The sequence below is a fragment of the Panthera tigris genome, chromosome B2, assembly GCF_018350195.1.
Source record: "Panthera tigris isolate Pti1 chromosome B2, P.tigris_Pti1_mat1.1, whole genome shotgun sequence".
Lineage (NCBI taxonomy): Eukaryota > Metazoa > Chordata > Mammalia > Carnivora > Felidae > Panthera > Panthera tigris.
This window is the reverse complement of record NC_056664.1, coordinates 146765335-146792530: the sequence shown is the minus strand read 5'-3', so window position 1 is coordinate 146792530 and position 27196 is coordinate 146765335. Positions and strand designations below refer to the sequence as shown.

General features: G+C 39.6%; 1 long non-coding RNA gene across 2 annotated transcripts; it reads right to left on the bottom strand.

Moving 5' to 3' along the window:
* Window positions 1–10597: 10597 nt before the first annotated feature.
* On the bottom strand, window positions 10598–26451 carry LOC122238812. 2 transcript variants are annotated; one of them, XR_006218002.1, is made up of 5 exons: window positions 25916–26451; window positions 24751–24868; window positions 18816–18932; window positions 15885–15936; window positions 10598–10711 (listed from the first exon to the last, which is right to left on the bottom strand). It is a non-coding gene; the product is annotated as an uncharacterized LOC122238812 (long non-coding RNA). The 2 variants fall into 2 exon arrangements; XR_006218003.1 differs by lacking the exons at window positions 10598–10711; window positions 15885–15936; window positions 18816–18932 and adding an exon at window positions 23349–23828.
* Window positions 26452–27196: the final 745 nt, after the last annotated feature.

The following is a 27196-nucleotide window of genomic DNA, read 5'->3' as shown; positions in this document are numbered from 1 at the left end:
CTTTCTTTTTTTTAGAAATTGACACGATGTTACCAAAATTATTACATAAATTGAAAGGCACAAGATTAACCAGGATGCTCTCAAAGAATACATTTGGAAAACATACATTCCAAAAGTAAGACTTACCATAAATCTACACGAATTAACACAGTGTAGTAGGGAACAGGTGCCGCTGTGTGACTGCATTCTCTTATGAAAAAAAAATGTGCTCCAAATTCTGTTTCAGACAATACACAAAATTAAATTTCATATGGAATCCAAATTTAAATAATGACATTTAAAAGAAAAAATCATAAAAGGACATCATTATGACGTTGACATTGGTGCAGATTTCTTAAAGAAATATGAAAACGCTAAGCATGAAAGAAAAAGAATAAACTGAGGTGTATTAAAAATTGCCATGTCAAAAAGGAGTCATATACTGAGAAGAGAAACCAGCACAGGGGTAGAAAATATTTTCATGCATACAGGTACAAAGGACTTTACATAAAGAACTCTTGCAAATAAATAAGGATAAGATTCACAATCCAATAGAAAGACAAAACCTGGACAAGTATCTCACAAAGGAAAATATACAAATTGCCACTAAATACATGAATGTGCTGTTTTTTTTTTTTAAAGTTTTTATATATTTATTTTGAGAGAGAGAGAGAGAGAAGAGTACAAGCAAGGGAGGGGCAGAGAGAGATTATCCCAAGCAGGTTCTGCTGACAGCGAGAAGCTCAAAGCGGGGCTCGATCCCACAAACCAGGAGATCATGACAGGAGCCAAAATCAGTCGGTTGGACACTCAACTGACTGAGCCACCCAGGCGCCCCTGTTCATCTGTTTGTCATAAGGGAAATGAACATTATAACCGCAGTGGTATGATACCATTACGTATCCACCATTTTGGCTAAGATGGAAAAAATACTAAAAAATTATGAAGCGCTGAGGAAAAGATAGAGTGACCAGGACTCTCATGCAACACTGACGAGAGCACAACTTGAAAACTACTTTTGAAGGCTGATAGGCAGTCTCCACGAATTTTGATGCAGATAAATGCCAGAGCAATCCCACCACCATGCATATGCTCAACAGAAATGCATACCCGTGTCCACTTGAAGACAGGGACAAGAATATTAATAGCAACATTCTTTGTAATAGATATGAAAGTAACTTGATAATAGGCGTCAAATGCCTTGCAAGGATCTATATTCAGCACTATTTTAGAAGAATCTTACCTAAATCTTGTGTTAGAAATGTGAGCAAAGATTTATGGAATTAGTTACAAAAATACAACTGGTACTATCAACAATGAGTGAAGGATTACCACGATTAAGATTTATCCAGAAGATAGAATATTCTACCGTCATTAAAAATCATGTTCACAAAGATTATTTAATGTCAACAATTAATGTCTCTCAAAATACGATCTGAAATTCCTGAGGTGGACACAGGAGGCTTTCTGGGTACATCCAGAACTCTGACACCAAAGCAACATATTGTAATCTATTGAATGCAGAAGCAGAAATGAGAACGGAGCTGTCTTCTTTTAAGCCAGATGGCAAAGAAATTTGTGAAAATGTAAGACAATGCCCCTTTTCACAAATATTTTGCTTTGGGAAACATATTTAAGGGTCAGACAATTATTATTTTTGTTAACACGTAATGGATTACTGTTATTTTTAAATGACTAAATGCATATTTGAAATTATTCTCCGTTTTAAATTCTGATAGAGTCAAATGATACAGCTTACATAAACCAAAGTTCTTGGTGGACTCGGTAAGTTTTAATAACATTGTTCCAGAGATCAGAATGGTTGAAAACTACTGCACAGGTAGTATCAGCATAAGAAATTAAACACAGTTTGAACAATGCACGGGTAAGAGCACTGATCCTACCCTCCAACCCCAAGTTGAAAATTCACATACAGTTTTTGAATCCCCAAAGCTAAACTACCAATAGCATACCGTTGACCAGAAGTCTTACCAATAACATAAATAGTTAATTAATACATATTTTGTATATTTTTTATATACTGTATTCTTCCAAATAAAATAGGCTAGAGAAAAGGAAATGTTCTCAAGAAAATCATAAGGATATATTCACAATACTGTACTGTATTTATAAAAAAAAAAATAAAGGGGCACCTGTGTAGGCTCAGTTGGCTAAGTGTTCGACTTTGGCTCAGGTCACGATCTCACAGTTCCTGATTTTGAGTCCCTCGTGGGGCTCTGTGCTTATAGCTCAGAGACGGGGACTTGCTTGGGATTCTGTGTTTCCCTATCTGCCCTTCTTCCACTTGCACTCTGCCTCTCTCTCTCTCTCTCTCTCTCTCTCTCTCTCTCTCTCTCAAAAATTATAAATAAAAAATAAACATTAGAAAAAATCTGTTCAAACCCATGTTGTTCAAGGGTAAACTGTAAAAACACACACAAACGTAAATTGACCACTTGGCTTTGCGCTTCCATAGCAGTGAGTTAGGAAAGTTAACTTCTGTGTGGCTGTGTTTTCTTACCTTCTAAGTGTGAAAATTAATCATGTCTTGTTGGTTTCTTGCAATGATGAAATTCAGTAACAGTTTTGAACTTGGCATATCCTAAGCCCTCATTCCGTGTCTTCAATAATAATTAACTGCTTTCAGATTAGAAAACATTTAAAATTCATTTTTCTCTATATGTAAGAAGACTTTTATTAAAATAAGGATCGTGAAAACATAGAGAGATGGAGAGAGACAGAAAGAGATTGGGCTACAACTAAAAAATTAAACTCCTTATTTATAATCTTAACTAAGAAGGTGCCAATTTATTGCATTTTAAATTGATTACCTTAATTGAAACTTCTTGGTATCTTTTTTCGAGGCAAAGAGAGAGAATGTGCAAGCGGCAAGAGGGGCAGAGGGAGAAAGAGAAAGAATCTTAATCCTAAGCAGGCTCCACACTTAGTGTGGAGGCTGATTTGAGCTTGATCTCACAGCCCTGGGATCATGACCTGAGCTGAAATCAAGACTTGGATGCTCAACCGACTGAGCCACCCAGGCATCCCAAAACATTGTGGTATTCTTAAAACGAAATCTCAGCAAGGTGACTCTGTTGGTATTATGGGAATCCAATATAGTTTTTTTTTTTAATTTAAAACTTCAGATCACGTGACCACGTTAAACCTCCAATATAGCATTACTAATATAAATATCATAGTCAACTTGCTACATTTGTTATGGAAGAAATAAGGACTCTCACATAAAATGCCATGAAACAAATAACACCTTGAAAACAAAAGCAAAAATGAACTACTGGGACCTCATCAAAATAAAAAGCTTCTGCACAGCGAAGGAAGCAATCAGCAAAACTAAAAGACAACTGACAGAATGGGAAAAGATATTTACAAACTACATATCAGATAAAGGGTTAGTATCCAAAATCTATAAAGAACTTATCAAACTCAACACCCAAAAAACAAATAATCCAGTAAAGAAATGGGCAAAAGACATGAATAGACACTTCTCCAAAGAAGACATCCAGATGGCCAACCGACACATGAAAAGATGCTCAACCTCACTCATCATCAGGGAAATACAGATCAAAACCACGATGAGATACCACCTCACGCCTGTCAGAAAGGCTAACATGAACAATTCAGTCAACAACAGATGTTGGCGAGGATGTGGAGAAAGAGAAAGTCTTTTGCACTGCTGGTGGGAATGCAAACTGGTACAGCCACTCTGGAAAACAGTATGGAGGTTCCTCAAAAAAACTAAAAATAGAACTACCCTACTACCCAGCAATTGCACTACTAGGTATTTATCCAAGGGATACAGGCATGCTGATTTGAAGGGACACATGCACCCCATGTTTATAGCACCACTATCAACAATGGCCAAAGTATGGAAAGAGCCCAAATGTCCATTGATGGATGAATGAATACAGAAGATGTGGTATATATATGCAATGGAGTGTTACTCGGCAATCAACAAATAACATCACCTTGAGCAATAAAAGCTATAATATAGTCACTGAATATATATAGTTTTTGTAACCATGATTTGAAGAGAACTTTTCTCTGCTCATTAATATTCTAACTGAATGCAGTATTCTTTTCAGGTTCAAGTAGGAAATTAATCAGGCATCTGATTTTCATTTTGCTTGGGGTAGTCTCTAAACATCTGAAACCATCAGTTCTTTTTTTTTTTAATTTCTTTTATAATAGAGGGTTGTACCACGTAATTCTTTAAGATTCCTTGTCTTCAGATCTATGGTTTTTTGCCCCATGTTCCCTAAAATGAAAATAGGGTTTGTTTGTTTTTTTAGCAAAATTCTTTTGACGTCTTCACTTTCATAACCTAATCCATTCAGCCAACATTCCTTTTCAATTATCCAATGGCTGCTAAGTTGTCATGTACAATTTTTCATTTAATTCTGAAACTGCCATTGAACATATTTTATAATTATCATAAAGCAAAAATGTTATTAAAATTGAACAGGAATTGTGTTTCCTTTGATTTGCTGTGTGTAATATTCTCTGAAACAGGCTGACTCAATAGCGTGTTCAAAGACAGAGTTTGTCTAGTAAGCGTTCTGGAAAAATGACAGGTCTAAAACAGAGCCAAGTATCCATGGGAAGAAGAAAGAAAAAAGGAGAGCAAGAGAGAAAATGCATATGTTGTAAAAAGGGGATCCCAATAAATAATTCAAATATATTCTGCCCAGATACTTTTGTGAAATGGAAATGGATTTTGTGTGGGCGTTTTAAGTTTATTTGGTAAGGAAAATGATGAGCTTTGAATTATCATTTTTTATTATTAATTTGGCAGCTTATGCTAGTATAGCACTTACAAGTTATGACAAATTACTTTCTTGCTTTGAACTTCACAGCGGCCCGTGAGGGTCTTTAAACAGGAAATATTTGCACATGAGGAAACAGGCAGAAAATTCAGTTAAATTGCCCTAATTCGTCCACACGTTAAATTGCACCAGGCCTTTTTCTCTGAATACTGTTTATTTCCATCTCATTAGGATTTCTGCCTGTCTCCATAGGGAGGGAAAAAGAAAGGAAACAAGCCATTATCCACCCACCAGCTTGCCTGGACATTCCGAAAGTTACGTTTGTTATGATTTTGTGGCCACATTATTCATGTCTGCTCAAATACATACTCCAGCAACGTGGCTATAACAACAAAGGTAGAATTAGCTTCAGAATTCCCTAAGAAGATATTGTATTCGATTATGACGTTTTACTGGAAAATCCTTGTACTCATGTAAGTTGAGTAATATTTATGTGCGTGATAGTTATAAGCTTTTAGCAATAGTTTAATTTACAAGTCCTCGAATGACACACACATGTTTTAGATGGATGGATGGATGGATAGATACATACATACATACATACATACATACATATGTAGGATGGATAGATAGATATAGATACATACATACATATGTAGGATGGATAGATAGATATAGATACATACATACATACATATGTAGCTGAAATAGTGTTGTGTAATCTTGCACGTTTGTATACATGTCTAGTGTGTGTGGTTTTTACTTCACTCTCGTGCTGTCATTGCAGGACTATTTCCTGATTTCTACTATTTTTATTAATTATTCTCACAATATGCTTCATACGAAATTTCTTGCGACTTACATAAGTCCATATGACAAAACGCAATGGTCCACAATTTAAATTGAGTGGATGGGAGAGGAAGAAGGCAGGACCAAAGGAGTGAGGGAGCAGTTGAATGAAGACTTGTGCAGCTCGGCACCTGTGTGTTCTCTGCTGCGACAGCTGTACTCACTGCTCAAGGCTTTCCAGGGCAGGGCCATAAGTTTGGTTTCAGATTTTTCGAGACTGTCACCCCGTAAAATGAAGATCCCATGGCTGATCAATTGGCCCCATTGGCTAAAAACTCAGGCGTGGTCAGGAGAAATCCATCTTGTTTAGAGGTGGACGAAATACGGCCCAGCACTTTGTCTTTGAGTGTCCACACCTCCTTCTGTCCCTGGCAGGCTTTGGGCATCAATAGGGCATCAAAGGCATCTTCCCTCTCAGAATCAACTTTTAAAGTATCATCTTTGACCTGTCACTCTTTTTATATTCAAAAGCCAAGGGGATGCTAGGATTTAGAGCTTACTTTCCATCTGGTGAAGCCACATCTGTAGATTTGAGATCCCTTGCTCTCAGGATGTGGGGGGGAGGGCAGGGGGAGGCAGCTCTGGGCTTTGCTCCAGCCTCCGACCATGCACACTGAGTGCAATGCCTCGTGACCAAGAAAGGAGATTTCTTTCTTCTCAACTTGACCAATTTTATTCAACAACCACCACCAAGAAGAAAAATCAGTTTTATTTTAAAAGCTTTAATAACCCGGAATTACCTGAAATAACCATGGTAACATGTTCTGAAGTAATATACGTTGCTTATATAACCATAGAAACGGTACTAAAAACTGGAAATTACCTATAATTTATCTCAGTTTCTTACCGTGACAATAATATAATGTGCATTTTTCACAAAGCACATATTTTGGCTATCGTGCGATCAAGAAGTTATTCAAAAATTATCTCCGGCTTTCCAAAAGGTATCAGTTATTGTTTGGTTGTTAAGGTTAGTTCTCATTAATAATTTTCTGGACATAATAACGCAACTACGCACACATACACACACGTACACACACACACACAAGGGAGCAAATTTTAAATGCAGGAAAACCAGGTATTTCTGAAAGTTACTGGTACAGAGCTCTGATCCACAAGCGTGAGAACAACTGCTTATGTTTTCTTCTAGTTTCAGGTTTTTTCCCCTTTAGACAATATTCAATATTTCTATTTTTCCATATGTTTATAAATCTATAATTATGCTATATTTGTGGTATGTATTTCCCCAAATCAGAATGGCTCACTGGCTCCCTGGCCCACTTAAGTTGACTCTGGGCACCGTATGCTGGGGTCAGGTCCATGCACCTGTCTACCCACGCAGGCCTGTGGACACTGGCGGGACATTCAATTTCTGTAGCTCCACTGGGCACTGAATCACATTTTGGACCCACGAAGTACCTGATTCTAAGCTGATATCTCAGTTTCTGAGGGTCAAATGATTAATTCTCAATTCACATGCTGGAATTTCCAAATAACCGCCACTGACTTGAAGTTGTAGACTCTCGGATTATTTATTTTTAGAGAGATTTCCAACGACGTGGTAGCGTACATAAAGGCCCATAACCTTTACTACCCTTGAGAATGAAATCCATTCAATGAGTGCTTATAGGGACTATTTTTTAACAGCTTTATTAGGATGTAATTCACATACTATAAAATTTACTCATTGAGTGTAGAATCAGTGTTTTTTAGTGTGTTCCCGGAGTTGTGTAGCCACGATGATGTTCTAATTGTAGAACACTTTCATAATCCCCAAGGAAGACCTTACCCCTTAGTGGCCACCCACGGGCTCGGCAACAACTAATCTACTTTCTGAATTTATATGTTGCCTACTCACCACCATCCTAGTGATGAAGCAAACAAGGAAAAAATATTTGCAACCAGGGAATTTAAGTAAATGACATAAGGAAGTTCTTTGAACTATTTCTGTGAATTTTTTATTTATTTTTTTTACATTTATTTATTTATTTATTTAATGTTTATTTTTGAGAGAGAGAGACAGAGACAGAGCATGAACGGGAGAGGGCAGAGAGAGGGAGCCACAGAATCCGAAGCAGGCTCCAGGCTCCGAGCTATCAGCACAGAGCCCCACGCGGGGCTTGAACTCACAAACTGCGAGATCATGACCTGAGCCGAAGTCAGACGCCTAACTGACTGAGCCACCCAGGCGCCCCACTGCGAATTTTTTTTATAACTTTTAAGTTATTTCAACACAATACCAAGAGTCTTTTTTTCCATTCTTTCTTTTTTTCCTGCATTTCCAGTGACCTCTTACACAACAGGGGTTGGTTTGAAATGCATATGTGTATAAATGTATACGTCCTATGCATAGTATAACTAGGACATGTGGTCCCTTATAGATATTGTAGATCCAATAAGGTTAAAATTTTTTGCACAACTCCCTTTCGGAGGTAGAGTCTCTGTCACTGCCAATTAGATCTGGCCTGGCACGTGGTTTCTTTGAGCAGAATGTGGTAGAAGTTAAATTATGGACGTTTCCGAATCCAGGCCTGAAGAACTCTTTCCAGCTTCTGGCTTTCAACTCTGGGAGCGCTCCTGCTCCCGCTGACACGTAAACAATCCCGGCCTTTCCTCCTGAATAACAGCAGAGAGAGAGAGAGGTCCGGGCAACAGGCAACTCCGGCAGCATGAACCTGACCATGAGCGAGAGGCTGTCCTAGAACCCTGTCCACAGCTGAACTGACAGCTGATGGAACCATCTAAGTAAGGCCAACAGGCCCGGCAGGAAAACCACCGTTGTGGTCAAGAGGTAAGAAAGGGGTGATTTTTCAGTTGCTTTATGGGTGTCTGCTTGTATATGTACATGTTGATTCCTCAGCTAGATTCCAGTCTATTCATGCTTTGGGGGACACTTTACACTTCCCAGTCTCTAGTGAGCCCTTGAGGGCACTAACGCTGATTGTCTTTTTCAAGCCCTCTCTGGACATCTCTCAAATGAAGGAAGCATGACCACACCGGTTTTGTGGCGAACGGAAACTTTAGGGAAAATCAATTCCATCTTTACTGAATACGGTTATACGAAACAGCTCAGAAAGTCTAGCTGAGGGCAGTGCTTGGCTGTGCCTTAAGCACACTGTTTGCTCATAGTTTCAGTTGCTGTTTAGTGGCAAATTTTTCCTATAGACTTGGCCATGAAACCCACTGACCCTTAGCTCCAAAACAGTGTCCGGCCCATTGTAAACTGGCCATAAATATTTGTTCAAATATTTGTTAGAGGAATCCATAAATGACCCTCCTTTATTTAGCTGAATCTTTGGATGGGTGTGGCCCAAAAATCTGATTTGCTTCTGCGTCTCTATCTCACTAAGACTCTGGACTTTCAGACCAGACTCTGGATTTTAAGACCGAGCCCCTTTTGGCTATTTTCCCACGTGTGTGTGTGTGTGTGTGTGTGTGTGTATGTGTGTGTGTGTGTGTGTGTGTAACATGATATATACATCATACTATATACATACATAATATATATGTGTTATACACACACACACATATTCAAAATTAAGAAAGCTTTTGAGATTCAGGAATTTCCCAATAACTTTACTATTTCTTGGGTTCGTGTCTTTATGAAAACATGCTTTTAATTTGAGTATTAGACTGCCAACATGCCTAATTACACAATGTTGTGACAAACCCAGAAGTGCAGAGGGCAACATGGCACTTTTTTCATTTCGAAATGGTTGGAAATTTTGACTACACCAAAAATAAAAACAAATGCAACAAAAGGCCAGAGTTGACATTGTGCTCATATCTGTGAAGACAATAGACAGGGAAGAATTATGAAAATAATCAAGGCAGGGGAACTGCTTCCCCAATCAACTGGTTTTTTTTTTCCCCCTATTATTGCAGTATCTGTATGCATAGCACTTCTGTCTGCTAACGGACTACGACCAATCCACAGTGCATAATGAAACTGGATTGTCTGGCGTCTTATTTTATGAACCAATAATTTAAATCTTGCGTTTTCCCTTTTCTGCTTATCAGGCTAAGTATTATACAGTTTTTTTTTTTATAGTTGATTTAGGGGAAAAACCAAAGAGAAAATAAATCCTTGTTATTGGCTCTTTCTAGTGGTTCCCCCGCTGCCCCAGAGCAGTAGCTTAGGCTTCCCAGCTGTCACGCGGAAAGCTCAGACCACCCATGGGGATCAGAAGGCCCTCTGAGACTCAGTCTGTGGGGTAAAGTCTGTGCAAAGATAGAGACAAAGAGAGGCTTTATACCGTATGCATTTAGTGCTCTTTATTTCTTCCTCAGTCATAAATGAGAGAAACTGTTCCCACTAAAAGTGGAGAAGAAGGATATTTCAAAAAACAATTAGGCACCAGGCCAGTACCCAAAGTACCCACCCTAAATACCAAAGGCTTTCCCTTTCCTGGGCGTAATGCAGAAATCGTTATCAGGCTCAAAAGGCAACATAGTCGGAAAGGAATTAAGAATTAAGTGAGTTGTATTCTTATTGCCCAATGCCCATAACTACCATAGTGCCAGGGAGATAGGAGATGTTCAATAAATTTTTATTGATTGAATACATGTGGATGGTTCAGTAACTTATTAAAAGAATAGGCATTTAAGGCAGAATTGCTGAATAACACTGACTCTTCAGATGATCGGCTAATCAATCACATGTGTTGCATTTTAGATAATCTTCAAAGCGTCCAAAACTGAAATAGGTTAGGCCCAGGATCTTTTTTTTTTTTTTTGGCTAAGCTGAAGCCCCAGGTTAGCCTATCCTCGTATGGTGAATTTGTATTACTTGTGAGCTGTTGATTGTCAAACTACTTCAGGAGTGCTTACTTGGCATCAGTAACCACGTCTAGTACAAAAACTGAAAGAAAATACTCAGTGGAAGGTCCAATAACATAATAGAAGGGTGTCTGAATTAATGTGAGCCTCCATAACAAAATACCACAGACTGGATGGCTTAGCCACAGACAGTTATTTCTCACGGCTCTGGAGGCTGGGAAGTGCAAGGTAAGATCCCAGCTGACTTAGTTTCCGGGAAAGCCTCTCTTCTCAGCTTGCAGACAGCTGCCTCCTCTCCAAGTCCTTGCAAACCCTGTCTTCTGTGCATCAACACAGGCGTGAGGAGAAGAGGCAGGGAGAGAGGATGAGAGAAAGAGAAGAGGGGGGAGAGTGCCTTTTGGTGTCAATTTTTATAAGGATACATATCCTTTCGGATCAGGACCCCACATTTGTCATCTAAGGTAATCTTAATTTCTTCTGTAGATGCCCAATCTCCAAATACAGCCACATGGAGATTAGGGCTTCAGTGTATGAATTTTGGTGAAACCAACATTCAGTCGATAACAAGGGGAGAAAGGAAAGAATCTGTGAAGTTGAAGACAGAACAGTAGAAATTACCTAACTGGAGCAACAGAGAGAAAATGGACTAAAAAAAGGGAATATGACATCGGGGACCCATGGGACTATAACAAAGTATAGATTCCTATCATCAAAATGCTGGGAAGAGAAGAGAAAATGGGAGGGGCTGAAAAAGTACTTTAAAAATTAATGACTGAAACCTTCTTAAATGTAGTGAAAGACATAAAAATACATATTCAAGAAGCTAAGTGAATCCTAAACAGGACAAAATCAAAGAAATTCACACTGCAGCTCATTATTGTCAATCACCTGAAAACTAAAGGCAAAGAGTAAATCTTAAAGTCAGTGAATGAGAAACCACACCCTACCCTTAGGGGGAAACAAATCAAATGACAGTAGATTTCTTACCAGAAACTCTAAAGATCAGAAGAAAGCAGCACAAACGTTTTCAAATGTTGAAAGAAAACAGCTGTCAACCCAGGACTCTATATCTAGTGAAAATATCCTTAAGGAATGAAGGGGACATCAAGGAATTCTCAGATGAAAGAAAATGAAGAGCGTTTGTCTGTTTATTTTATGCCAGAAGACCTGACATAAAAGGACAGCAAAAGGAAGTTTTCTAAATATAAGGGAAATGATGAAAAAAAATTAGAATGAGGAAGCAAGAACACATTAAACAAAAATATGGGGATATATATTACTTAGTGATAAGAGGGTCTATCCACCAGAAGTACACAGTAATCTTAAATATGTATGCACCACACAATAGAGCTGCAAAATATGTAAAGCAAAACTGTTTAAACTGAAAACAAACAAACAAAAAAAAAACAAATCTACAATTAAAAACCTGGGGCACCTGGATGGCTCAGTCGGTTAAGCATCAGACTCCTGATCTCAGCTAAGTTCTCGATCTCAGGGTCTTGAGTTCAAGCCCCATGTCGGGCTTCACACTGGGTGTGATGCCTACTCAATAAAACAAAACACCCACTCATGCTAAAAACTCTCAGAAAAGATAAGAAAAGAGGAGACTTCAATTTAATAAAAATTATTTATGAAATACCTCCAGTGAATATGATACTTAATTATAAACACTGAATCCTTTTCCCTAAAATTTGGGGCCAGGCACAAATGTCAGCTATGACTACTCTGATTCAGACAGTAGTGCAATGCAGTGAGAAAAAGCAGTAAAAGGTATATGGATCTTAAAGGAATAAAACTTCCTATCTCAGATTGTATGAGGATCTGTGTCAAATAATCCCAATAAGACTACAAAAATATTACGAGCACTAATGTAGAGTTCAGCAATATTGTAAGATATAAGATACACATTCAAAATTCAATTACATTTCTGTATATGAACGATGAGCACGTGGATTTAAATTAAAACTATAACATTATTGATGATCATTTACAAAATGAAATGTTTAAGCGTAGATCTAATAAATGGACAGGATTCGTACACTGGAAACGACACAAGGCTAATTAAAGAAGTCAAAGATCTAAGCAAGTGGAGACTCACTGTGCTCATTGATTGGAATACTCAACCGCATGAAGATGCCAATCTTCCTTACACTGAACTATAGATTTAACGCTCCTTCCAAAGTACTAGCAAAATGTTTGCAGTTATAAACAAAATTAATCTAAAACTTATAAAGAAAGTCAAAGAAACTAGGATAGCTGTGGGACACAGTTAAAACAATGCTGAGAGGGAAATTTATAACATTAAATACATGTATTAGGAAGGAAGAAAGATCTCAAGTCAACGATCTAAGCTAAAATTATTTCACAAAAAAGAGGAATTGTTCTACTTAATTTCGGGACTTATTACTGAGCTCCCATAGTCAAGATTATGTGGTGTTGGTGAATAAATAGACCCACACATGAATGAAACAGAATAAAGAATTTAGAACTAGAATCACATAAACATGCCTTGCTGATTTTTGACAAAGGGGCAAAAATATTTCAAATGGAGTAAGACGGATTTGCAATAGATGATGCTAGGTATCTATGAACACAAACAACAACAGCAAAACAAAACAGAATCTCAACTGAAATCTCACACCTCATACAAAATATTAACTCAAAGGCCGATTATAAACTTTAAAGTAACAAACGAATTGTAAAATGGAGAAAGGACAAAACCAGACATTTTATCCAGGAGAATATACAGGAGGCAAATAAGCACATACAAAGTGTTTAATATCATTATCATTGTTAAGGACGTGCAAGTTAAAACCACAACGGAAGGTCACAGCACATGTAACAGAACGCCTAAAATAAAAAATAATGACAACACCAAATGCTGGCATGGACGTGAGAAAGTGGGTCACTCATATATTGCTGGTGGGAATGTACAATGATACAGTTAGTCTGTGAACCTCTGTGTACCTTATATGCTGGCAATTACATTCTTGGGCATTAAGGCTAACAATATATTCACTAAAAACCTGTACATGAGAGGCCCCTGGGGGGCTGAGTCCATTAAGCATCTAACTCTTGATTTCAGCTCAGATCACGTTCTCAAGGTTCATGAGTTTGAGCCAAGCGTTGGGCTCTGCACTGACAGCATGGAGTCTGCTTAGGATTATCTCTCTCCCTCACTCTCTGCAATCCCCAACCATCTCAAAAATTAAATAAGTAAAGAATTAAACTTCAAAAAAAACCTGCACATGAATATTCAGAGCAACTTGTTTCATTGTAGGTCCCCAATGGAAACAACTGAGGTGTCCTTCACTCGGTGAACAGGGAAACTCTGACATAACCATGCCATAGAATGGTAACTCAGTAACAAAAAGATACACAACAACATGGGTAAATATCTTAAAAATAAGACTGAGTGAAAAAGCAAATCCCAAAGTTGATTACACTATATGATTCCATTTATAAAATAGCCCTTGAGTGACAGTATCATATAAGCAAAATATTTTTGGCTTCCAATGTTTACAGAGGAGACAGAAGGGTAGGAAGAAAGTGGATGTAGTTACCAAAGGACAAGAAGGATCCTCACGGTGAAGGAAATTTTCTGTCTCTTGACATTATCAATGTATGTATTCTGGTTGTGACAGTGTCCAAAGTTACACAAAGTGTTACCATTCAGAGAAACCAGGTAAAGAATACATGAGATCTGTCTGCAATCTTTCTTCAAAAAAAAATTTTTTTAATCTTTATCTTTGAGAGAGAGAAACAGTGTGAGTGGGGGAAGGGTAGAGAGAGAAAGAGAGACACAGAATCTGAAATAGGCTCCCGGCTCTGAGCCGCCAGCACAGAGCCTGATGCGGGGCTCGAGCTCACAAACCCGGAGATCATGACCTGAGCCGAAGTTGGAAGCTCAACTGACTGAGTCACCCAGGAGCCCCTGCAATATTTCTTAAACTGAATCCAAAACTATAATTATGTCTAAATAAAAGAAGTTTAACTAAAAAGAAAATAACTGGACTCATCAATAAAAGAGAGAGAGAGAGAGGACTCAAATAAACAAAATCACAAATAAGAGGAGAAATAACAAGCAACATCACAGAAATACAAATGATTATTAGCAAACTTTATGAAAGATTATATGCAAACGAACTAGGTAACCTAGAAGAAATGGATGAATTTCTAGATGCTTATAACCTACCAAAACTGAATCAGGAAGAAATAGAAAATTTGGACAGACTGATTACCAGTAATGAAATTGAATCAGTAATCAAAAAACTCCCTTGGGACACCTGGGTGGCTCAGTTGGTTAAGCGTCTGGCTTCAGCACGGGTCATGATCTCGCGGTCCGTGAGTTTGAGCCCCACATTGGGCTCTGTGCTGACAGCTCAGGGCCTGGAGCCTGCTTCAGATTCTGGGTCTCCCTCTCTCTTCACCCCTCCCCTGCTCATGCTCTATCTCTCTCTGACTCAAAATAAATAAATAAAAATAAATAAATAAATAAATAAATAAATAAAGTAAATAAATAAATAAACAAAAACAAAAAACAAAAAACTCCCAATAAACAAAAGTCCAGGACCAAGCAACTTCACAGGTAAATTTGACCAAACATTTAAAGAAAAGTTAATACTTATTATTCTCAACTATTCCAAAAAGAAGAGAAGAGGAAGGAAAGTTTCCAAATTAATTCTAGGAAGCCAACATGACCTTGATACCAAAACTAGATAAAGATAACACACAAAAAAGAGAACTAAAGCCAATGATCTCTGATGAACATAGATGCAAAAATCCTGAACATTTAGCAGACTGAATCCAGCAATACATTAGAAAAATCATTCACCACAGTCAAGTGGGATTTATTCCCCTGATGCAAAGGTGGTTCAATATTCACAAACCAATCAACATGTTATATGACATCAATAAGAGGATGACAGCCATATGATCATTTCAATAGCTGCAGAAAAAGCATTTGACAAAGTGCAGTATCCATTCATGATAAAACCCTCAGCAAAGTTGGCTTAGAGGGAACATACCTGAACATAACAAAAGCCATATATAAAAAACCCACAGCTAACATCATGCCAATGGGGAAAAACTGAGACCTTTCCCCTAAGGTCAGGAATAAGACAAGGATGTCCACTCTTGCCACTTTATTCGACATAGAAGGTGTGGTGTGTATATGTGTTATCCAGCCATAAAATAATATTATTCTGCCATGAAAATATGATTCAACCATAAAAAAAGAATGAAACCCTGCCATTTGCAACAGCATGGATGGACCCAGAGAGTAGACTGCTAAGTGAAATAAATCAGTCGGAGAAAGATAAATACTCTATGATTTCATCCTTATGTGGAATTTAAGAAACAAAATGGACGAACAAAGGAGAGAAGGAGACAGACTAAAAAATGGAGGCTTAACTATAGAGAACAAATATGGCTATCGGTGGGAGGTGGGTGGGGGGATGGGTCAAACTGGTGAGGGGGATTAAGCACACTTACCTTGCTGAGCACTGAGTAACGTATAGAACTGTTGAATCACTACATCGTACACCTGAAATGGATATAACACGGTATGTTATCTACACTGGACTTAAAATTTTAAATAGGAGAGAAAATAAATACAAAAGAGAGAAGAAACAAGAAATAAAAACAAATAAATGGACACTCTATTTGAACTTCTGACTGAGATGGAATAATGGGATCAGATTTACCTCCCTACCCCGAGCAGACAAAGGTATGTCAAACAGTGGTTGGCAAGGCGAGGGGTACCAGGCACGTGAGGATCCTAACCCCCGAGAGAAGGGAAACAAAGGAAGTAAGCCCCATGGTTGCCCATTTTCTTGCCTTGCGGTCGTTTGTAAGCCAAGGTGCAAGGAGCAGTACCCAGGAGGAGCCCTGCAGAGCCCTTGAGTTGTGAAGAGAGGGATGAGATGCCGGGAGACCAAAGTAGCTTGGGGTTCACAAGTTGGAGTTGCAGAGAAGAGACAGAGGCACTGCCTTCTCCACAGGGTTCCCATGGAGTATTCAGGGAAACCTGAGTCCAGGGAAAGAGCCACCGAGGAACATTAGCAGTACTGAGAATAGTGCCTCTTTCCATACACCGAACTGGGAGACCCCCAGGTCAGAATACCCTTGCAGAGTATACAGAAGGGTCCTGAGACAGTAGTGGGGGAAATAGTAATGCTAGCTTGAGCATCGCTACAGCTGTGCCCCCAAAAGTCTTAAAGACTCACAGGAAGCAAACTGTTTCCAAGTAACTGAACTGCATCCCAGAATAAAGTTCCAGAATACTTACGGGAATAAAAAAATATCAGCACACAAGTTAAAATGCATGAACTCTACTATTCATTTAAAAAACTATCACGCATGGAGGGGCACCTGGGTGGTTCAGGCAGTGAAGCATCCGACTTCTGCTCAGGTCATGATCTAGCAGTTTGTGAGTTCGAGTCCCGTGTCGGGCTCTGTGCTGACAGCTGAGAGCCTGGAGCTTGCTTCAAATTCTGGGTCTCCCTCTCTCTCTCCCCCTCCCCCTCCCTTGCTCATGCTCTGTCTCTATGTCTGTCTCAAAAATAAATAAACATTTTTTAAAAAATTTAAAAAATGTTGGGTGGAGCGAGGTGTAAAATTTCCTGAATAGTTGCAAGTAGGTTCGACTTCTCAAAAGAAAGATTAACGAACGTGAAGACTTCGAAATACAAACCATCCATAGTGAAATGCGAAGAGAAAAATAAAATTTCGGAAAATGAGCAAAGCAGTTGTTACATGTGGGACAGCTTTGAGCAGTGCGATAAATGGGTAAAGTTTCCCCAAGAGGAAGGGGCTCAGAAAAAAGAAATACTTGAAGAAAGATTTTTATATTTGATTTTTCAAATTCAATTCTTTCAAATTTAGTTTTTTGGCTAACATTTTTTCCAAGTTTAATGAGAACTACAAACCCATAGTTGCAAGAGGCAAAAAAAAAAAAAAAAAAAGAAACAAAAACAAACAAACAACCACCCTGCCCCAAAAAAACCCAAAACCAACCCTAAGCACAAGAAATATAAAGGGAAGTCTACATATGCATATCACAGTCCCATTACCCAAAAGCAGCCAGGTCAGCCTAACATCAGATGATACATTTATTTGTTTATGTCTTCTCTGACTTTACCACTGGCATGTGAGTGTGTAAGTTAACTATTGTGTAGAAAACTACCCCAAAGCCCGAGACGTTGGATAGCCTCATTTGTTATCTCACGGTTCTTGGGGGTCAGGGATCTGGCAATAGTTCAGCTAGAGCTTCTCACTCTGTATCTTTCAGAGTTTGCAAATAGAGTCATAGCAGGTGTCTCCTAGAGCAAGAGACAGAAAGAGTGAGAAGGGGCGCCAAGATGGAAACCTTCTTGGTAGCCTGATGCTGGGAGTGACATTCCATCACTTGGGCCAGTTTCTTTGTGTTAGAAAAGGGTCATTAGGTCCATTCTACACTAAAGAAGGAGAATATTACATGAGAACATGAGTATCCGTAGGCAGGTGTCATTGGGGGCCATTTTTAGTAGCTGCTAATCACAGTTAACGCCACGGGACTAACACTTTATCTTGTGCGTTACTGACTCCCAGTCCCTAGTGCGAAGTAGACACTGCAGTATTCATGGGATGGATGGACGCACAAACAAATAGTCTGATAACTAGAAAACTCACGGTATAATTACGGATGCTAGAGTAACTTTGACATTATTGCCCAATGTCACCTCTATTAATAATCAATAACTTGGGACGATTAGTGCTACAAGTTTCTACAGAAGCCGTTAATTTTCAGAAACCAAGAGTAGAACTTCAGCTGAATTAATCAATGGGTATGCTGAATTCTATTTATTTCACTTTTAAACAATATAATTAAATAGATTTCTTTTCACTAAATCGTTAACACGGTGGCTTGTGTTTTTATGAAGAAAGAAACAACAGAAAAGTTCCTTTCATAGTCTTGGAATGGGAGATTTAACTTTGATGATTCCTCCAGTATTTTATAAACTGCTTGTATTTATGTAGGTAATGAAAAAATATAAATCCACACATATTTCACTGCAGGGGAAATAAATGAAGCCCAGTCCTGGGAGGCTTGTCTTTAATCATGAAATGTGCAACATTTGGCTGCACTGAATTAGCCATTTGTCTCACTAATGTAAATCCTCAAGAGCACTGAGGGCCCAAGCGGAAAAATCCACGGAGCTGAGAACGTGCCTTCCAGGGGTGTGGGCGTGAGTTAAGTGGCAGAAACAAAAAGATGCCAGGGTGTGGCTCCCTGAACGTCTTTACGTCGGGGAAGTCCCAACTTCCGTGATTCTCTTTTATCCCCCAAAGCCCCCCATGAATATATTCATCAGAAACCCAGCACAGTTTCGGCGATCGGACACCAAATAAGAGATAAGAAGCTTCCATTGCCTTTCGATTTACCTTCAGACTGTGCTTGAGCTGTGATGACAGACTTCCTGGTTTCAGAGACCCATGTGGCTCTTACCCTGCCTTCTGCATGGGTCTCTAGGCTGCCTCCACTGGGTGTTAGGAAGACCACTGGAGAAAAAAAAAAAGTCAGTATCTGACTTCTTAGAAATGCAAACAATGAAACACGCATTGGGGATCATTTCTATCATAACTGTGGCCATTTTGATTAACACGGTCCACCTAGTACGATTGCAAACTATTCATCAAAGCAGGTCTGTCCTACACAAATGCCATTAATAGTGGAGACAGCCTCTCGCTCAAGAGACAGCGGTGGCATTAATCTTCCCCACTGTGCATTAGTCATGCTACTTTACTGGTCTAATCTTGTGGGTCTTAAAAAAAAAAAAATCACATCCTTGCCAGATCGCCTGGAATTTTCAGATCAATTTACCCAGATTTACTCTCTGCTCTCATCACTCAGCTGATACACAGAGGAGATGGTTACAGGCAGTATTAAACCCCATTTCATCCCTACTCGTGTGTCTTTACAGGAATTTTATAGGTTTCGTCTGTTTTCCTTACATTTCAAAATGATTCCATTGTTTACAATATCGCCCTACTTAAAAGGAGTAAAAGCAGTGCTATGTTTAAAGGAAGCCACTTGGGGATTTTAAGCACAATTACCCAGAAATGAGCATGTGGGGTCATTTTCTGTGTTAATTTTGATATTGTGGAAATTAAAAATGATTTTCAGAGCTTCGCCTCAGAAGAAACACTGAAATTCTAATACATTGAATATTTATATTAAAAAACAAAACTAGAGAATGACAACATTACAGAGCATAGATCTGATCCTGAAATCAAAGTTACTTCCCAAACCTAAACCAATAAGAAATGCCAAAGAAGATGGGGGCGCCTGGGTGGCTCAGTGGGTTAAGTGGCAGACTTGGGCTCAGGTCATGATCTCACAATTCATGGGTTCGAGCCCCACGTCAGGCTGTGTGCTGACAGCTCGGAGCCTGGAGCCTGCTTTGGATTCTGTGTCTCCCTCTCTCTCTCTGCCCCTCCCCACTCACACTGTTTCTCTCTTGCTCTCACAAATAAATAAAACATTAAAAAAAATAAAAAAAGAAGAAATGCCAAAGAAGAAAAGAAATAGGAAATAAGAATTTGAATTTGAAGATGTTGACATAATCACAAAATGAATTTCAAAAACACGCAAATAAGAAAAATAATTGCAACAGATATAACTGAGCAGGGACAACAAATTATTGTAGGAAGCATCTATCTAATTAGACCCAAAATACTACAGTTAATGGAAAGATTATTATAACATGACTGTTAAAGAAGAATCACAGATGATTAATAAAACCATTATATTTGTTCAGTTTAATAATGACAGGAAGTCAAATTAAACAAAAATTTCTTGCTTGAGAGATTAATAAGATTCTTTGAATAGTAGTATCCAATTTTGGAAAGGTCACAATGAAATGAGCTCTCACATATTTTTTGAAAAATCTGACATTTGGGAGCATGACAATGTAGCACACATTCTCTCCCTTAAAATGTTCATTACCTCTTAGGAAGTAACCTAGGGAAACTTAATCTAGGCAAAGACTTTGATTATATATACATAATATATACATATATATATATACACACACAGATCAACATTATATGTAATATGTATACATTATATATATTATATATTATACGAACATTGTATATAATATATACAATACTACTGCATTATATTATAATATTATATATAATACAAAAACCTTAGGAGCAATGTAAAATAGCCACGGGCAGAAAAAATATTAGATTATCAAATGTTCACTTTAGAGCAAAATTATCAAAAAATATTATGAATACCCTCAATTATATTTTCAAAGATTATATGGTTACATATAAAACTGATTATGATATATTAAAAAACACAACTATATCCATATATATATAGGTCTACATTCCGTGTGTGTGGATACATATACATATATATGTAATTAAATGTGTGTGTATATATAAGCCATAATAAATAATGCTTACATTGTATAGTAATTTAAATTATATATATCACATATATATAATTATAATATATATGATATTATAAGAATTTAAATATATAATGATATGTATTGTGTTATTAATAATTTTAACTATCACATATATAACATATAGTGGAAGAAAATGAACTAAATGTTAGCCATGATTAATAAATTTGAGAGTGATTTTGCATTCCATTTGTTTATTTATCTTTCTAAGTTTTTCCGTAGTTAATAGCTTGGGAAAAAATTAAGTAAAAAGACGTGTCAAGGGACGCCTGGGTGGCTCAGTCAGTTCTAAGCGTCTGACTCCCGGTTTTGGCTCAAGTCATGATCTCACGGTTTGTGAGTTCAAGCCCCGCGTTGGACTCTGCTCTGGTGGTGGCATGGAGCCTGCTTGGGATTCTCTCTCTCCCGCTCTCCCCCTCTCCCCCTCTCCCCCTCTCCCCCGCTCAAAATAACTAAATAAACTTAAAAAAAAAGATTATGAAGTGAAAAGCGAGGTTTGCCTTGCAGAGACACCGTTTTCCTCTATTCCCTCAGCCCTCCCATTGTATACATGTGTGCACGGCCCCTCTGACAAGTGCACAGGCATTTCTCACTGTGAGATCCAGGAGTCTGAGCCTATACCTTGTGTGACCACTTGATAAGATAAGAGGGACCAGGAAAGAGTCTTTGCGAATGGTGCGGGGTAAGGAGCTGGAGAGTAAGTGACAGTAACTCTTCCTTAAACTTCATGACCGTATACACTCATGTAAAACTCACACACACACACACGCGCGCGCACACACACACACACACACACACACACACTTTTCTTTTTCAAATCTTCATCCACTCTCGAAATTCTTAGAATTTGGAATTTCCCTGGGAGGTAGAGTTTAGAACAGCATATTGGGGATCAGCGTGGTCTCAGCTGCTATGCACGTTACAGAATTACCTCAGGACAGAAGCTGCACTTAAGGTTTGAACAGAAATGAAAATGAAAGCAGTGACGGTTTTTCTGGATCCATTCCGGTCACCCAGGAAGTTCCGCACGTTGCATGTATGAACTGGTCCCTGGGCATATGTTGCCCGGGGACAGAAAGCACGGATTTGAAAGGAATCCGTAAGTCCTGTGGATGTTGTGTGCTATGTGTAACAGAATTTTGTTCTTCCTTAGGTATAATCTGCCCACCCCTTGAGCGAATGACAGTGAGCGAAGGCACTTAGAACCTTCTGCAGGAGTAGAAAATATGGCTGAATGTTTTACAAAGTTCAGAGTCTAGGAAGATAGACAAGTCAGAAGTTTACCTAAATTTAAAACTCTTTGTTTCTGGCTAGGTGTGCATGCCCTCAGGATATAAACGAAATAGACTGACTCAGTGGACTGGACTTACCAGTAAGAGATGGTCAAGGTCCTGGGTTTGTAACTTTGCTGCCTCCCACCGTGTCCTGACAACTGCCTTCTGTCTTAGGGGCTCCTGGGGGACTAGTGATACTCAACCGCACTGACTACAAATGCACAGGCCCAGGTGTCCAGGAAGAGATCAAGAAAAGTGGTAAAACATTCTCTGTCTCTGAGTGTCTATAATCTCTTTGGAAGAAGAGCAAAAAAATGAAATCACGTCATGAGTTTTACTGTATTCCCACCTCCGACGTGTTCTTACAAAGCAGGACACTGCGTGATGCTGAATTATTTAATGTTGCACCTCGAAGGGAGTAATTATCATAATTTCCTTATTTAATGACAAATTTATTAATCTTATGAGGTTACCAAGGTAAATATTTTGAGACATCAAGAAGTGCCATTCATCCACACAATTACATAAAACTTGTACAACCCATAAAATTTATGTACTTCACAAAAGAAATCTCTTCAACCATGGACATATTGGTTGAAAATATAAACATGTCTGTATATCTTATTAGAATGAAAGTCTAATAAATCAGCCTTTCACAGACTTTAAACTCTGCAAGACACAGCCGAAAGATACAGGAAATGTTAAAATGATTGCACGATAGTAAACTTATCCTAAAGAAGTTATAAAGAATGTTAATCCCACGAGATTGCATTAACTATTCCTATTCTTTCCTAGAATAATCTCTACATGTCCCTAGGGTTTTGGTATACTTGTTACGCCCCAAAGAAATGAAAATATGTTTTTGTGCTAGCCATGGTTACAAGACCTGGGTTATCAACTGAATATTTTTTGGTAGAAAGTAGGACCTTCCTGTCCAGCCAAAGCATGAGCGTCAACAACAATGTTTACTCGGTGCATCATCTCTCAAGACCTTGCACTTTTTCCCCTGGAATTTGATTTTTAGAGGCATAGTGTCTTTCTCAAAGCCAACGCGTTCTATAAGTTTTACATAAGCTGTCATTATGAACGCACATTAAAAGTCCATTACAAGAGCAGACCTAGTCCATCTATTTTTTTAAATCTATTATAATGACATATTTAGAGTTTTCATTATTTAGAATCATTTCATTCTTTAATATCATCTAGAAACTCAGCTTTCTATTGTTGTTAGTAAGTGACCACTGTTGTGGATTCCTTCTCCTGTCTTTTTCCAGCACTCCTTGCCTTACTCAAAGTTTACTGTGTTGGCTTGCGTGCATGCCGGAAACAAGCAAATATCCATGTTTTATGAGAAGATATATACTTGTTAAAGAAACAAGCTACGTATAATTGCCCTCTCGTACACTCAGAATTCAGTGACGATTTAAACTTATTTTTCATATTCTTATCATTTTATGAAGTTTGTATTTTGTCTTCGGAGTGCAATTATGAGTCCATGGCTTGATGCAGGCTCGGCTTGTCCCAATTTCCGATCACATAATCGGAAACGTTTTGAAGATCCATTTCTCGTAACTTAGCCGATAGGAGCCCTTTCACTTGGCTTGTTGTGCGTCCTTTTGATATTACTCCTAACCTTCGTGAAACCACTCTTGGTTTCTGGATGTGACGGGACATGTCAGAATCATCCTCATGTTTTCCTGCCCAAGATACAGAATCGAGAATATTGAAGAGGTCCCCATATCCACCATAATTGGTGGAGGGCAAAGTGCTGTTACTGTTTTCATACGCCATTTCAACGCCAATAATGACTTGGGCATTTTTGCCAGTGTTCTCAGTAATTTTGTGAAGGGAAGAATTTTCCAAAGTCCTTACTCTGTCACTCCTGCTGCTACCACCTCCAGGTTTCTTACTGTAGCTTTTCTCTCACCAAGGTTTTCTCTACATTTACTATGCAAAAGACATAAAAGGTATTCCTACGTATTGAGAAGCTTGCATTAAGATCAAGTAAACAAATGAAATCCAGTTATTATTAGAAAATAAGACCACATATGAGGGTGTGGCGAAGAGGGCGAAGGGAAGCTTTGAATGCCACACACAGGCATTTGTTGGTCAACGTGTTCCAGAACATTCCAACATGTTCTCTGCCTGTAGTTTAATGCTTTAGAAGATGTTTAACATAAGGTAGTTGTCGGTACGGGGGTGTCTTCTATATCACTTCTCTTTATCGGGGGAACCAAATTCTACAGAGCAAGTTCTAAAGCCCGAGTGATCGTTTAATCCTACAATGTAGGGAAATCTTGATGTTGAGCAAAAGAAACGAAGGGATGTATCATCACCGTAGTGCAGACGAGGCACTGTGACAGATGTTTAGAAAGATTGTTTCACTTACTTGTCATACTTCCAAGGTCAATATCATCATCCCCTTCAACAAATGGTAAGTGAGCTCTTAAATGAAATTTCATGAGACCTTTTGGGTTTCAGGGGACGTCTTTGCATCCCGCTGTTCGAAAGCTTGGATTTAAATCTTGTACGCACCCAGGCACTAACTATGTGACCATGAAAGGAATCACAACTTCTTTGCTGCTTGTCTCCTCAGTTATGAAGGACACATTATATTACCTGTACGTCTGAGTGAGATCCCGGGAAGTAAGCGAAGAGATGACTGAGACGTGGTCTAGTTCAAAGCTGTTTGTGGAATAAATGGATCAGCAGCCCCTCACCGGGGCCACAGGGAAACCTGGGTAAACAGAAGCGCACGTGGGAATGTTTCCATTGGCTGTAATCATTTCTCTTTGCTTCATGTGGGCGCCATCTCCAGATGGGGCTAATTAGCGGGCATAAATGTAATCACTGACATCACAAAGTGATACAGTAATCTGCCATTTATATTAAAATGCTCTCCGATCATCCTGCTCTCAAGGATTTGAAATTTGGGGGCACCTGGGGGGGTTCAGTCAGTTAAGCATTTAACTCTTAATTTCAGCTCAGGTCACAGTTGCCCGGTTCGTGGGTTCAAGCCCGGCTTTGTGCTGACGGCGTGGAGCCTGCTTGGGATTCTCTCTCTCCCTTTCTCTCTGCCCCTCCCCCACTTCCTCTCTCTCGCTCTCTCTTTCTTTCAAAGTAAGCCAATAAACTTTTTTTTTTAAAAAGAGAGAGTCTGAAATTTGGCTAAAGGTTTATATGAGTTGGGGGCCATATCCCTCCATGTCTGCTAAGAAAAAGGTATCATTATTCTGCTTTCTAAAGTACACGTAAAATGGAGAACAGTGGCGTAATAACCCCATACACACAGCCTCTGGTGGCATTTTGTCAGTTTATTCCACCAGCTAAGGGGGCTCCTTCAGTTATGCTGGCTTTGGGCGCCTCCAAGTGCTGGCCGGAAGCCTCGCTGTGGGGCAGCTCAGACAGCTTCTGCGGCCACCTGTTCGGTAGTTCCTCTTGAGTCACAATCCACTTGGAAGGTTTGTGCTCGGCTAGGGTCAGGGTCACCTCACAGGCCCTGGGGTCTCAAGGAAGCATCCGGCTTCTGCCGACGTTCACACAGGTGCCCTCGTGCCTGGCCCTCCAAGCACAGGCGTGTAGGGGATTTCTCACAAACGCTTTCTTTGGGTTTTCAGTGTAGACTCACCACTCACTTTTGGAAGCAACCCAAATTGAGGAATAAGGGTCTGAGCCCTGTTCTTTGCCTCTGCACAGGTGTCTACCTTAAAGTTGAGGGGATACACCGACATCGTATTCAATTGGCAAGAAATTGCTCTCTTGTCATAGAAGGTAAGTCCTCTACCTGCGATCCTTGGTTAAGTGCTTTTATTTGTCTCTGGACACCGCCTGGTCTTTTAGAGGGTTTCCTTGTCTCGGCTGCTGGAAAAGCCTTCTTTTCTCCAGCGAACGTATTCCCCGGCCTGGAAGCAGACCTCAGGTGGGGCCCTGAAGGCAGCAAGAGAAGCTGGGCTGAGTGGAGACTCACACCACAGAGGTACGTAACCCCAATACCTCCCTCTTCCGCAGACCGGACCGACTGGACGGGGTCACCGGGTTTCACCAAGCACGTTTTTCAAATCAAATTGTCCAGGAGATTTTGATACAGGTCCTCCACACCCAGCTCCTCCGAGGAGCACCTGGCATCGAGGGCTCACTGCATTGGTGCGAAATAAGGCTGAGAGTATCCCATTTTCCTCTCAGTTTTCTGGTCCCTTGCAGTTTAGCGGGGACAGGACACTGAGGTCTGGCTGTGCTCTGACTCACAGACACTGTCAAGGGCTGAGAGGTGAGCGCGAAGGCTACAGACAGCAGCAGCAACCTTGATCTCTGAGCACCCAGGTTGGGGGTTCGGGGGGGTGGGTCCAGGCTGACGGTGTCACAGAGGCCAAGCAGTCACAGGAGGCTTCAGGGTGCGGTCCTAGGTCCTGTGACATGGGATCCATCCTACCCATTTTTTTTTTTTTTTGCCGCCTATTCCTCCCCATTTTACGATCCCGAGATGGTAAAATCTCAAGCAGGATTATAAAATCCAGTCCTGAGACAATCTTGAGTCTCGGGTCTTTCGTAGGATTCTGTAAGCTAGCCGGTAAACTTCCCAAAGGATCATTTGTTGCTTAAAGCCACCGGTTATGTTCTGCCTCTCGCAAAAAAAGAAAAAAATGTCACGGTGGAGAAGGTGTCAGCGGTAGAAGCAGGGTTCAGGACCCGGACTCCAGGACTGATGACCCTACCCAAGCTTCAGGGAACCCGGTCTTACTGGCTGGGAGAAGGCAAGCCCTCAGATGTTTGTGCTGTGGGCGACCAGATGGACGATCCAAAGGCCGGTGGCTGTGTCCCCGGGGCAGGTCACTGTGAAGCCGCCCCCTTTGCAAAGGCGGAGCCCGCCTCCATGCAGCCACCCTTCGGGACCCCGACACTTTGTGGGACACGGTTTTCAAGCCCCTGGATAGTCTCTCAACTCCGTTCCAGCTTCAAAATAATATGATCATACACATGTAAGTATGTAAGTACAGCGGGAGGACTTGATCAGAAATTTTAGCAGAGACACTTCACCCAACAGCCTGCTTCGAACGCCTCCCATCTC